This window comes from Notechis scutatus, chromosome 2 (genome assembly GCF_049901735.1).
Source record: "Notechis scutatus isolate UNSWTSFEM ecotype Mainland chromosome 2, rNotScu1.2, whole genome shotgun sequence".
Taxonomy (NCBI): domain Eukaryota; kingdom Metazoa; phylum Chordata; class Lepidosauria; order Squamata; family Elapidae; genus Notechis; species Notechis scutatus.
The window spans coordinates 137,965,737-137,978,069 of NC_142010.1; the positions used below are offsets into that span (position 1 = coordinate 137,965,737).

Here is a 12,333-nt window from a genome sequence, read left to right on the forward strand (position 1 = left end):
GTTTTCTTGGCAAGATTTTTCAGAAATGTCTTGCCACTGTTCAATTCCTAGGGCTGAGGGAAAGAGAGAGGGCCTGGCCCAAGGTTCAGCAGGCTGACTCTGTGCCCTAAGGCAAGATTATAAATCATGGTCTTTGGTCTATTGTCTTAATCACTATACCAAACCGGATCTCCAGAAGCATTAAGAAAAAAAAAAGTTGAAATCCAACACATTTGGGAGGGGGCCAAGTTGCAGGAGGCTTCTGCTGCTCCTTTGCCTTCAGAAGTTGTGGGAGCTTCACCATTGGAAGCTTCCAAGAAGAGACTGGACTTCCATCTGTCAGAAATGATGTAGGGTTTCCTGCTTGTGAGGAGCGCGCGGGGGTGGGTGGGGGGTGGACTAGATGACCTAACTAAAAGGTCCCTTCCAGCTCTGTTCCTCCGTTCTGTTCCTTGAACTCCGTGGCTGTCACTTTGGCGGAGCTGCACTAGGAGGCGCTGTGTCGCCTTCGCGGAGCCCTTCTATCTCCTCTGGTTCATAGAGCTCTCGGAGGGAAGGACCGAGTTGCTGTCTCGGACTGGGGGAATGGAGCGTGCGTGGCTGCCGGCGGGGCGTCTCTGATGGAGGTGAGGAGGTGGCGGCAGCGGGTGGCTGCATTTCCATGGATGAATGAACGAACGGGCGCATGAAAGAAGCAGTGGCCGTTTTGCAGGAGAGAAGGGCGGCTGGGTGGGGGAATCAGTCAGTATTGCTGGCATGATGGGGAGGGAGAGGGCTGTCTTTTAGGAGCGCGCAACTTGCTTGGATACTTGAAATGTACAAAGAGTCAAGAGAGGCTTTGAATGCAAGGGGTACAGCAAGACCGCAAAAGGAGGCGGGTTGCTAATATCGGAAACATCCCCGTATTTACCGAATATAAACGGGTGAGTTTTTCCAAAACGCAACCACTCCGGTGTTGTGGGACTGGTTTACCCACCCCACCCACCCCGATTGTATAACGGTGAGCACGATCGCATCGTTGTCTTGTGTAGCTCAGGATCCCATTTCGGGAGTGGCTTGAAAGTCTTTTAAGGAGGAGGAATTATTTTCCAGGGCTGGGAGACGTTCTGTATTGCATGTTATTATCTTTTTCCCGGCGCCTTTTGAAGTTCCTTTATCTGTTCTTTGTGAATATGATCAGGGTCACCTTTGGCACACAAGGCGCCTGTTTGTAATGTCCTTCTAAAACCTAATTTGGGAGAATTACTCCTCCCCTGGCTATGTGTTCCCAATGGCTAATGTAATTATCTCCCAAAGGGAGCAATGACAAGAGGAGCGATGTAAATTACTGATTTGTTTGAAAAGAAGATCAAGACTGACGCTCCCCCCCAATCCACCCAGTTAGAAAAGGGGCTGATCCGACTGGAGTTTGCCAGGCAGGACCTGAATAAAAGATATATCTATGGAGGAAGGGATGGAAGAAGCTTTTCCCAAATTAAATAAAACTGCGGGGCACTATGACCGGAGAAAATGCTTCCTGCTCTGTTGAAAATGACGTGTAAATTAACCCCTTTTAGTATGGGGCTTATAGCTCCATTCTGCGGTCTTGACCAGTATTCCTAGGCATCAAAGCAGTTGGCGAAATGAATCCATCCCAGGTTTTGTAGTCAACTAGGAAGACATGGAGCACTCTGGGAAAGACCTTTAGGGTGTTTGTAGATGAGGTTCTGCAACCCATTCCAAATCTTGTACATCTGAACACAAGGCAGTGTTGCGATGCAATTTATTCCAGGGTAAAGATAGTCCTGATTGGACCCCAAATCTGTCTGTCTCTTTAAGAATCAAACTGACAGGTCTTATAATTTATAAGGCTCTAGTACATAGGGAATTGCTTTCTCACTCAACAGCTAAAACCTGAAGTATGGTAAAGGAGGCAATTTCTGTTTGAATATCAAGTCCTAGGACAAGCAGACAATGATCATAACTTTTGTGTTGCAAGTGTCTTAGAAATATTTGATAATAACCCCCATTGTATATAAAATGCAAAAGGGAATTAAAAAAAAGATTTAACTCTGAACAAGTGCATTCTTCTTAGCTATTTAGGACACATTTTTCCTGCAAAGGTAAACTTTTTCTGCAGTGCTGTAAGACTGATGGAGAAATAATCCGAAAGGGAATATTTGTGTATGTGTTAAATTTTCACTTTGCAAAGTGGTTTTGCAAAAGGTATATTTATGCGGTTCTGCTAGACAGGTACTCAGATGGAGTTATTGTTTGGGGCTGTTTTAACAGGCAGAGTTGAAATATAATCACCAGTAGTTCCCTTACAATTATCTCTGAGCAATAATTTTATGGGGTAAGATGAAACATAGGAACCCAGGCAGAGAAAAAAAAACCGATCATTGGACTATGTCCCCCCTTCCCCATTATAAAGACTATATCTCAAGGGAAATTTAAATTCTGGGACTGTGGGCAAGGAGCTTCATTTCTCAATTGTCTCTTTTAAATAAGACAAAATTTATATTATTTGCCATTATTGCAAATAACATTTATAATCCTCAGAACAGCCCTGAAGACTTGACTTTGCAAGTAGACTGAGATGTTAGCAATAAAAGTTGGATGCACCCAAATTTAGTAAATGCCAAGAATTGCATACTATCTGCCTGGCTACTGTTCTGTGAAAATTCATATAGGCTGCTGGTTATGATAAGATTGCAGTTGGAACGTGTTGAAAGCTAAGCATGGTGCAGAGGTTGGGATATTAGGATAGAGTTAAAAAGATCCAATTTCAATTCCTGTTACAGTATAAGCCTCACTTTATGTCTTCACCAAATCTCTTTGTCACCAGGCAGGGGGTTTAGGGGTTTTAGATTGTGAATTTTTTAAAAAAAGTTGTAAGCCACCTGAGAGTCACCATGTGTGAGTTGGACAGCTTTATAAATTTGTTTAATAAATAAAATAAAATGTACCCCACAAAGGCACTTTTTGATTGGATAGCGTTCTTAATAAATTGTGGGAAAGTTGTCAATACAATATACCTTGACTCCAAACATATAACAAAACACTCCATGACCTGCTAATTAGCAAGATAGTGAGATGAATGACATGATCAATTGGATAGGGGGGGGGGTTGTCTCAAAAATAGTACTCTAGCCGGTGTTTTCTGGTAGTACTAAATAGTACCCTAATCAATGTTTTCTCATCAAACTCAAGTTCATATCTTTTTCTGGGGTGGGAGGGATGTCATTTTATTTGCAATCCAGAGCCAATTGTTAAAGAAATAAAATGGGGGCAGATATTAATTAATCATTTGGATGAAGCAGTGGAGAGCATGCTTTTGTTCTGGGATGCCTTGCCCTGAGTAAAAAGGTCAGACTCACCAGCCTCTGGCCCTTTCCAACCCTTTAATTCCATGAACATACTAAGCCCAAACCAAACAAACTATTTGCAAAACGTGTCAACGGGCAGAGCCAATATCTTTAGGACGAGGTAATTTCACAAGGGAGCAGGCAGATTTTAAATCCAGCAATCCCAGCCTGTTTAGGGATCGATAGTTTCTACTTAACATTTTATATGTTACAGACATACCAGCAATCAGTGATGCTATATGTCCTAACATATCCCACAGAAGGACCCTTGGCATGTTTTGCTCAGAACTTTCCTTTTTTTCTTAAAGATTCAGCTGACCACTGATCTTTTCCCAATCCGGTGCCCTCTATGTATATTGGGGATTGTTGTACTCCCAATAACTAGCCAGTATAGGGTCTCTTGGGAGATACAACTCAAGCTGTATGGATAGCACCAGGGTGGGTATTTTATCCTCTTCATGTAGCAGTTCAAGTCAACTGGAGATAAACGATTGGCTGGCTGGCTGTGGCATCATGGAATTGTCTTGTCTTTTCATTTATTAATAAGGCAAGGGTTGAACAATTCAGTTGAATAAATGTATATTCTACCCTTGCATTTTTCTTGCAGAGTTGAAATTGAATCTTATAAGATATTGAGAAACCAGCCAAATCTCTAGTCAATATTTTGAATTACTGCAGCACAAGGGAATTCTAAATGAGAAGAAACTATATTGTTTCTATTGCACAAAGATGACACTTGTCCTGATACTCTTGGCACTAGGAAACACTGATTACAAAGCACCTGTTTCCAGGTGCATTTTGTTTTCTTACTGTGATACTGTTTGTTTTAAGCCTTCTAATAAACCACCTACAGTTATACCTACCTAACCATCTGGAAAAAGTTGTAAATGTTACAGTGTTCCACTTCCAGTGTTTTTTCAGTTAAGCAGCACTGCAAATGATTTCTTTCAATATCTGTTATAGCACCTCCCACCATGGCTTATCATTGACCATGAAGGTACAGGATCCTGGGAATACCTGCAATTCAGCAGTGTTTGAAGAATCACTGCCCACCATCCATTTACTGCATGCAAACCTTTAGCACAGCCTTCTCTAATTTAATGCCTTCTATATCTTTTAGAACAGGGGTCCCCAACCCCTGGTCCATTGGACTGGCAGTGGTCCGCGGCATATCCAAAACCGGGCCACGCAAACAAGTGAAGCCACATTTGCGGGATGCAGGCAGCACACAAAACCACGCCTCCTCCGGTTCATGGTAAAACCTTTCTCCATGGAACTGGTCCCTGGTGCCCAAAAGGTTGGGGTTTAGGTGAAGACTAACAATTATAGTCTAAAACACTGTTTTAGACCATACTTGTTTGTCTTCACCTACAGAGTCAGGAAAGCTGGCTTGTTAAGTAATTTGAGTTTTATTTCAAACATAAAGAGGGCTTATATAGAGACCATGACTGCTTTTATATAAGAACTGTTCGCATGTTGTGACGTGCCATGGGGCTAGTTTTATCCGAGGAGTGAATAATACTTAATCAGTATTTGCTGGCTCCGCTCACAAGTGGATTTGACTGTCTGTCTTTTTAGTAAGTTTGCCAAACTTATTGTGGCCTATAAATGTGAGGTCTTTAACATGTGAGTGGGCATGATGAACAGCAGCATTTAATTTTTGACTAGCCAAGAAAGCATTTTAAACCAGTTCTGCTGAAGTAGCATCTTCTAGAAAATTACAAGCCTTTCAGCAAAGGTTATGTTTTAATTGTAAAGGATTTTGCCCCATCTTCTTTCCCTTGTTATGAAGTAACTTTCTTTATCGGTACTATTGACAATATTGGTCTCTATAAACTACCTATAAAATTCCACTCTTTCCATATGTGTGTATAGGTTAGGGAATGGAAAATATGACAGTTTTTATTTGTGCTGTGTTAAGAGCCCATTTAGGCAGAGTTTTAAATTATTTTCAGTTTAGCCTACTTGCGACAGAGTAGATTGAGTAGAGCAAGTGCTCATTTAGTGAATACAGTTGGGGCTAGCAACTTGATCATTAAGTGAAGTGGTTGCTAATAGAAATCATTAGTGTCCTTAAAATCTTACTACTTCTGCTTTACAGAGTTATGAAGGTAGTATGTGCAAAGATTGGTTGTAAAGTCACTTTTTCATCACTGTTGTAACTGCAAATGGTTGCTAAACAATACAGCTGCAAAATGAAGACTATTTGTATATAATTAAAACAAGAGAATGTACATAGCTGGTCATACTTGTCTCAAAGGAATACATTTGTTTGTAAGCATAATATATTCTTCTAGATTCAGAAGGTATTGAGAGTTGATAATCAAGCTTGCAAAGTTTAACAGTGATGGGTTTACATTTTACTGCTACAATGAACATTTTTGCCTTGAGTTCATTTATGTTTTTAGTGTTCAGCAGATATGTGTTTCGTATTATAGCCTGTTCCAGTAGATGTATAACATTCATTCTTTGGAACGGTCTGTATGTAAAATTTTGACCTATATTTTTAAAAAGAGGGTGTCATGCCTACTGAATTCAATAGCAAGTTCCATTATAAGCATTTTAGTGACTGCAATCTAAAGTTTCTACCTTTAGTAAAAACTAAATAAATTTAAGTTAAAAAAGTTTAAACCAGTTAATTTCAAAATAAGGTAAAAGATTCAATTCAGCAGGAGTTATGTTTGGATTGATATGTATAGCTCCCATTCTATTGTAATCCTTATAGCTCAGCACTGGAGTTGAGAAGTTGAGGTTGAGAATTGGGAAAGGCAGAGGTGAGAACCAAAGCTGCGTTATCCTTATTCAATTTCTAATCACCTCTAACTTACTGTGCTAGATTGGTATGGATGGTTAAACAAAGGCATATATAAAGAAGTCATGTCAGGCCATTCATGATTCTGAGCTTTTTTTGAGAAGACAATTCAGACAAAATGTAATTGCCTCTGTTCCTATTAAAAAACAAAAACAAAGGTCAGGGCCAGTTGTCTGATTTCCCACTTGCCTTTGGTTTTTGTTCTATAAGTAGGCATGCCCTTCTTTTTCTTTTAAGTATGGAAAATCGATTTTTTTTGGGGGGGGGGGACCTATAGTTTTGTAGTAGCATACAGGCTTTTCATGCTTTGCACAGATCACTGGCTTCTGTACCCAAGCTTCTTCAGTTAATTTTGAATTACAGGAATGAAAATTGCATCCATGGATAATTACTATGAATTGGTCAACTAGATAGATAATCAGTTGAAACAGCAAGAAAACCCCAACCTCTTTAGGGTATCATTATTATTATTTGCAAGATGGTGCTTCTTGTGCATGTATAACCTTTGTATATGTACAAGAACAATCCTGAGTATGCACTTCACACCCTTTGCTGCCAGAACCAAAATAAAGAGTAACAAATGTAAAGAACAGTAATCTTTAAACAGCTTTATGGCCCATAATTTTCCACTCCTTTAATTGCACTCAACTTTATAGAAGGTTTTTAAGGGCAGATAAAATTGGTGCCAGCAAGAGGTGTAAAGTGGCACATCCAGCAGTCTGCCACTTGCTCATATGATGCTAGGCAAGGAATGCCTTCTGAGCTCTTGCTTGTATTTCATTGACAGTGGGAGCTCAGGAAAGAGATGTTGGAATTATGGATTACTTGATAAAATTGTCAGCTTCAGAGGAAAATAAAAAGACAACTCAGTAGCATTTTCAGGAAACAAGTCTAAAATAATTCCAGGTTTTTTTTAAAAAAAATCAATACACTATCTTTGTATTGATCTATGCTGTCATTGCCGCTTGGGTCTCGTGTACCTTTCTGATTGGCTTAACTTATAAAAGGATACTGTAGAGTTGGGAAGAGATGTGCCTAAGTAATCAGAGTTAGAAATTCTATGAGGAAAAGTTTCAAAGTATTTACTTACTAGTTTAGTTTAATGCTGTGTTTCTCAACCGTGCCAAATTTAAGATGTGTGGATTTCCTGAATTTCCCAGCCAGAAGTTCACACATCTTAAAGTTGCCAACGTTGAAAAACACTGGTTTAATGAAACTATATTTATTTATTGAATTTCTAGGTCACCCCAATCTGTCACTACGTTGGACAACTTCCACGATATATCAAGAATGTACTTATACTATTATACTGATTTTGCTCCTCCAATACTGCCAAGAATTTTATATTTACATCCTTTTCCTTATCCCTACCACAAAATCCCGCCTTTTTAAAAAAATGTCTCCATAGCCTGTTTTTAAATGTTCTCCACATTTAATTTGATTTCTAGGACAGCCAGAAAGGGAACTGGAAATAGTGACTCAAGTCTACCTAAATCAAACTGCATCCTTAAACTAAGGAATGTTATGGTGACAATTACATTTTCATACGGTGACAGTAAAAACTAAAACAATAATACATTAAATAATTATTGTGTTGCTCCTTGGGTCAAATTTATAAATATTTTGCTAACATTTTAGACCTTCCTAAGTAGTTGCTTGAATCTGCCCCATAGTAGTGTAAATCTTGCTAACCTCTGGTTTGGACTGACCTTAAACAAAACTTGAAGAGTATCAAAAGTGGTGCAGATAATTAGTTCAATATCCACTCCACAGAGTAATATCGCAAACTCATGTTGGAAGAAAAATCTGTCTGGTTCCAAACCAGGAGAGACGCTGAAAATAAAATGGAGGCAGGCCGCATGGAAAGAAGGTCTCTGTTTATTTGGATGTCAGAAACTTTAGTGACAGCAGCATGTTTCTGGGGTGGCAGATCAAATGGGGTTGGGATAGGTGGGCTTTATATTTGGGGCTTTGTGATTGAGATGCCTGTTCTTGTGTAAGAATGTGTCCCTTAATATTTTAATGGCTGTTGCCAGATTCCTATGGGGTCGTGTGTAGAGGGGTCACAGCTGGCTCTTCCGGCAAAAGTAGAATGGTGAGCTAGTCTTGTCAGTTTGCCTAATTATGTTGTTTATTTGGAATCCATGTTTGCTTTTTGCTTATGGCCCAGTCTCTCTGAGTGGATACAAAATCTCCATTCCAAAAGACCAGCCTCTTCAAGCTTCTACTTGAGGCTGTTTTCCTATGGCAGGGAGACTGGGGCTGCTTTCTGCCTTTAAGAACATATTTCTCCATTTCTCCTTTGGGAAATATAATATTCTGCCTCTTTTAATATTCCCCAAAATATTTCATTCTCTAGGAGCGGGAGGGTTTCTGACACTAAGTTTTCAACCACGATAATGAAATCAAGAAATGTAAATTGAAAGTCACATGCTGCCTTGACAAGGTTTAGTCTGAGATCCGCATTAATCCTAACACATAAAACTAAACTATCTGCTTGTTAGTCTCCTCTTGTCTCAAAGAAATACTCACTCCATATACATCAGGATTGTGGCAGGCCTGAGGTATGCATGTTATTAGGAAGAGTTTGTTCTGAGGAAAGATTAATGAAGAGCAAACAGATCATTTGAAAAGAGTTGAAAGTTCATTTTGTCAAGCTAGATATTTTGTCAAGCTTTAGATTAAGAAAAATTTGGTCTTGGAATCATCCTGCCTGAGGAGTCCAGTAGGAAAATTGTTCTGAAAAAGTTATTTTCTATGATGTCATGTAATACAAAGATGAAGATTGCTATTATCAAAGTTAGTTGAGGGGTGGGATTCTACCGGTTCGGACCGGTTCTATAGAACCGGTTGTTACGATTCTGCTCACTTTGGAGAACCGGCAAATCATGCCCCTAGCTGGCACGGCCCCTCTCCACCCACCCTCCCTGCCCAGTCAGTCCTTATCGCGCAGGTGCAACATTGCATGTATGCCCGACATCGCTGACTGTGTTCTTCCCTGCCCAGTTACTCCTTAAGGCAGTGGCCCCAACTTTTTTTGTGCCACGGCCTGGTACCGGCATCACAAAATGATCCGCGGCCCGGTACCGGCATCAGCACTTTCTCGTCAAAACAAGATGGTGGCGCCCAGCAAACCGGCGGCCTGGTAGAAAATGATCCACGGACCGGTACCGGTCTGGGGCCCGGTGGTTGGGGACCCCTGCCTTAAGGTATTTCTTTTTTCCCCCCTCCCAACTGCTCCTATTATCAGCTGTGCCGGGATCCCCCTTCGCTGTCTTACTGCTTTGCCCAGGAGGCTTCCCTGAGGCCCAGGAAGGCAAAAAATAAAAGGAAAACCCCTCCGCTCAGGAAAACCCCTCCGCCCCATTCCATTTTTTTGTCTTCCTGGGCCCCAGGGAAACCTTCTGGGAGCAAAAATGGTCCCCCCCAGGAGGCTCCCCTGAGGCCCAGGAGGCCTCAAAATGGAGCGCAGGAAGTTGGTGCATGCCCCCCCATGCTCAGTTTTTTGCCTTCCTGGGCCCCAGGGAAGCCTTCTGGGAGCAAGAACACCCCCCAGGAGGCTTCCCTGAGGCCCAGAAGGCCCAAAAAATGGGGTGGGAGGAGGGGGATGCTGCAAAAAACCATGCCCACCCAGTCACATGGCCACGCCCACCTAGCCACGCCCACAGAACTGGTTGTTACAAAATTTAAATCCCACTCCTGAGTTAGTTTTATTAAAAAATAATTCCTGTGTACCAAGTTAGACAAATCTCTGTTGGTTGGGCCACATTAACTTTATGCCACATAAGGTTAAGTTACAATGCTAAAATAATTCTGTGTGCATTATACAAAACAGATTTCCTCCAGCAAAAAGGCTATAAGTCTCTGCACAGATTTAATACACCAAAAAAAAGGCAAAATTCCAAACCTTTTTTGGCTCAGATAATATTCTGGCCCATTATGACGATCTATGTCATTCACTGAAGAAATTTCTTACTGTCAAACTTCCGATAAGAAACCGCCAACAAGTTGGAGTTAGCTGCTTTGATTCTGGCTGTTTGCACAGTAGAAAATATTTGAGAGGTGCAATGCGTAGGGTTCAGCGATGTCCCACCTCAAAAAACTATAGCAACATGTTGAAAATTAGGCGTGATTTTAAGAAATTGATAGCGTCAAAGAAGGCTTCCTTTAGAACTAAATTATGGTCGGACTTGGAAATTTGGGCAAAAGGGTCAAATTCAGCTTTCTTTTGGAATGCTGTCTCAGGTATATTGAAGGAATGTAAATTCTATTTTGATATCCCCATTCCTGCTTCAACCTGGGAGAATTTTTATATTTTATTAATCCCAATCAGGATTCTATTCATACCCAAAGCAATGATTTATTAACTTTAGAAAATCTCCCTATCTGGCCCCGTTTCTGTTTCAGAAATTAAATCCATTATTCGATCATTAAAAGCTAATAAGGCACCTGGTGAAGATTTTTTGCCCCCAGAATTATTTAAGACTTATATGGACTGGTGGGCGCCTTTGTTAGCAGGGCTATTTACCGGTACCTTTATAAACAATACTGGCCGCATACCTGTGGGTTGGGAAGTGGCCATTATTGTTCCCTTACATAAAAAAAGGAGACAGAGGCAATCCAAATAATTACAGACCAATAAGCCTAATTGGAATTGTTGCTAAAATGTATGCAAAGCATTTGTTGAGCAAAATTGAAATCGTGGTTATGGAGAATAATCTTTTGGCGGAGGAACAAGCAGGCTTTAGACCAGAGCGATCCACCATAGATAATTGTTTCACATTATATCATTTGGTAACCAGGTATTTAAAAATGGGTAAGAAATTATTCACTGCATTTATTGATCTAAGTGCGGCTTTTGATTCGTTAAACAGAAATATCTTGTAGAGGAAACTGGCGGACCTGAACATGGAGCCCAGACTCCTTTTTCTGGTTAGGGCCCTTTACTCAAACACCCATGTGAAAATCCGTACTGGCGTAAATGGAGCCCTGTCTAAGAGCATACCTACCAATATTGGCGTAAGACAGGGCTGCATTTTAGCCCCAATGCTTTTCAATCTCTATGTCAGGATTCCTGCATGCAGTAGATTTGCATATGCCAAAGATTCTTGATAAATTTATTAATACCCTTTTATATGGCGATGACATGGTATTAATGGCTCATTCACAAATAAGCCTGAGGAGACTGTTGCATAAGCTGAATACCTATTGTACTTTGAATTTCTTAAATATTAATAAAACCAAATCCAAAGTGTTGGTTTTCAGCACAAAAAGTAGGAAATATAATTGGCAGATTAATGGGGAGTCAATCGAACAAGTAAATTCTTACACCTACATAGGAGTGGTCTTTATTAATACAGGATCTTGGTTTAATCACTTTAAAAGTAGTGCATTAAGAGCTGAGATAAGCACCAAAAGATTATATAAATTATTTAACCATAATTATCCAGGCACTTTGACCCCTATGTTGAAAGTATTTAGGGCAAAAATAGTTCCAATGCTGACATATGGTACAGAACTGTGGGGTTTAAATAAAGCCTCCCCGCTTGAACAAACACAGGCCTGCTTTTTAAGACACTTATTGGGGACTGATAAGAACACTTCTGCTTCAGCAGTCAGAGCGGAATTGGGTATCCACTCCTTACATAGCCACTTAATAATTAAAACATTTACATACTGGCGAAAGATACAATCAATGGATTCGAATAGACTTCCCAAACTATGCCTAACTGAACAGTTAAATAAGTTCCAATTTAACTCCTCGGCCAGTCAACTCCAGAGAGCCGTCTTAAGACATGTGGTTTTCTACCCAATATTTCTTGATAAGGGTTTCCCAGGCAAAGGAAATTTTTAAACAGAGAGTCTTGGATATTAGTGCCCAGACTGACATGGAATTATAAGCAAAAAACAGATCTATAAGATGGTTGGCTAAGAATAAAAACATCTTCCAACCTGAAAAATAGCTTTCAATGGGTATGCCACAATTACAGAGAAGAGCCTATACCAGAGCCAGATTTGAGTTATTGGATTCCATGTCCAGACGTGGGCGCTTCCACCATGTACCATATCACGAGAGAACCTGCTTATGTGATTCATCTGCCACTGAAGATATTTCCCACATCTTGTTCAACTGCCAAATATATACCCCCACACATCGTCCGTAGGACTGCTAAGTTTATAATCAAGGCAGCGGTC

At 40.4% G+C, this 12,333-nt stretch overlaps 1 protein-coding gene across 4 annotated transcripts in view; it reads left to right on the plus strand.

Moving 5' to 3' along the window:
• The first annotated feature begins 530 nt into the window (after nt 1-530).
• The window catches only part of SLC11A2 (solute carrier family 11 member 2), a 70,993-nt gene continuing 59,190 nt past the window's right edge, over nt 531-12,333 (plus strand). For 3 of the 4 annotated variants that reach the window (XR_015747793.1, XM_026677335.2, XM_087956349.1), the window contains exon 1: nt 531-605. The gene's annotated coding sequence lies outside the window, so the exon portion shown is untranslated. Of the gene's footprint in view, nt 903-12,333 lie in introns of all 4 variants that reach the window. The other variant, XM_087956347.1, reaches the window with a different exon arrangement.